This window comes from Montipora foliosa, chromosome 11, assembly GCF_036669935.1.
Source record: "Montipora foliosa isolate CH-2021 chromosome 11, ASM3666993v2, whole genome shotgun sequence".
In the NCBI taxonomy this organism is placed as follows: domain Eukaryota; kingdom Metazoa; phylum Cnidaria; class Anthozoa; order Scleractinia; family Acroporidae; genus Montipora; species Montipora foliosa.
In genome coordinates, this window is record NC_090879.1 from 38,831,046 (window position 1) to 38,833,545 (window position 2,500).

The following is a 2,500-nucleotide window of genomic DNA, read 5'->3' on the forward strand; positions in this document are numbered from 1 at the left end:
AAAGCACCTCCTGCAAGAAAGGGGGTCATAAGCCAGGGACGAAGCGGATGATAGGCAGGATCATCCAGTATTATAGGAGTGGTGATGTGGGCTCGTTCGAGGCACTTTTGACGGTTGGAATTGGAGCGTTCTGATTGGTGGATTCAATTTTTTGCGGGAAATTCAAATTTGGGCGGGAAATTGAAACCTACGTTATGTTGGAAATAACATTTTTAAACGATGACGTCACAGACACGTGACACCTCCCTTGCTACGAACCCTCAGGAAACATAATCATGCGTAATCGTGTTGGAAATTCAAATTTGGGCGGGAAATGCAAACGTACATTAGGCGGTAAATTCAAAATTCAAACAATGAAGTCACATGGGTAGAGAGAGGGATGACGTCACAGAGTACCAGGCCCCTCACGGTCAGAAAAAATACCAGAGGAAAAAATGAAATCCAAAAGGTTTTAATGTACAAGAAAAAAGAACAACGGTACTATTTGTAGAAGATGACGCACTATGTACAAGACGTTGCCCCGCACACGCACCCTAGTTTATTACGATAAAGGCTGATTTGGATGTTGCCGGCCAATGAGAGGATCCAGAACACAATAATCCCACCGGTCACATCCGAGTTGAGTCTCCTTAAAGTCATCTCAGTTCCGTAGTGTCACTACTCAGTTTTTTTTCTTTCTTGGTGCCCCGTACGCACACCCCGTACGTAACTTTACAGATTAAAACTCGAGGAGCCCCCGAAGAACATGCCCTCGAAACAGGATGTGTCCGCGTGCATGAGTGTGGCGTTTGGGCTCTGTCTCGCCCGTTGAGCAAAGTGGGATCTCTCTGAGCTTTCTCTCTGACCTCTTTTGTCGATGGCATAGCTTTTGTCTCTCCCTGATTGTCCTTGTTTTTGTAATAGTACTGTTTGGCATACGCCTGCAATCGTGCTTTGTTTCTGTGGTAGTATTGTCTCATCTTGGCTTTAAGCTTGTCCTTCTGTCGGCAGGCGAGGGTCGTTCCTGCTGTCATTTCATCCACTGACCTCGGTGGGTTTGCCTTCGTAGTTCTATCGAGCATTTCCTTTGGCATGGTGTCTTTAACCCCACCTGGTTCAGTCATTTGGCTACGCTGTCGCGTTGGTTCTGTGTTTGCAACAGTCACCACACAGGGTGTCTCCACGGTATACGTTGGCTTTGGCACAAGCGGAGGTTGTGTCATGGTCGTTTCTCCTGCTCTCTTTTGGTTTCTCACTTTTTGTCAAGTCTTGTTTCTCCATCTCTTCTTTTACTCCTTAACCTCGTCCAGGGTTTTGGTTCGCCATCGTTTGAGTTCCTCGCGCTTGTTCCCTTTAGGAATTTTCACTTGTCGCTTCAACCTTTCGATCTCTTGAACCAGTGCTGCGAGTGTGGCCTCCATATCTTGTTGATACACTCTTTGGTAGATGGCACGCGCTTCACTAAGTCAACAAAAGCAACCGGAGCTCAATCAGACAATGTTGTCCTCCTCTGTGGCTTCTCGTTTATGATGATTTTATCCGCAGTTTCACACTTTTATTGGTTCGCACAAGAGAAAACCTAGGCTACTAGGATCTCTCACCCTTACCCTCAGTGTGCTCCCTACTCATTTAGTGGGAGTAACTCCAAGGGCTGACGAGTAAGTCATGCCCCACTCCGATACAAAGACAATCGGACTACAAAAGAGTGACACGACACTGGAAGTGTGCTATCGACGCTTGGACGTCCTGCTAGATCGCTTGTTGTGTGAGTGTTGCATATACGAAAAGGATCAACGACTCCTCGAAGCTTTGGTGACTTGGGAACCCGATCGGAATTGCAATGAGTGTCGCTACCTCTTCCGATGGGCTGATAACCTCAAGATCCCTCTCCGACCCCCGTGCGACACCGAAGAAGACTCCGACTCCACCGACAAAGAGGACACACCTTCTCTATAAAGTATGCCAAGTGATCGACCTAGAAGGACTTTTTTTGGGAGACTAGTTTCTTCCTAGGGCACTTGGTTGGTGCGATTGGACGGGTCAACATAGGAGATCGATTCATTACAAACCTTCCGTGCCTTGGCCGGATCTCTCGCCTAAAGATCGACGAATCGAACGGCTTATTACTGCACAACACACATCCACGGGCTCCCGTAATATCCACATAGTTTGTATCATCTGGCCTGTGAGTTAAAAACGGATGCCCAACACCTCTGCAAACAACACAAGACCGCTGAGCGGTCTCTAGTCGCTTACAAAGGGGGTTTGATCGAACGACCATGGTTGACCAGCTAGGGGATTCCCCACATCGATTTGGAACCTTTGGGTTGCCCGAAATTCGACCATTTACCGCGTCTCATTTCCTTTGGTTCCTGTGGTCATCATCAAGATCCGCTACATCACCACTGTGCCCAAGTGGAATGTTATCATTTCGTGCAATGGATGCGTGGATGATCCAATGATCACGATATACCCGCTACGTAAATCACGAACGGACCCAACGATTTCTAGCAGCTCAGAA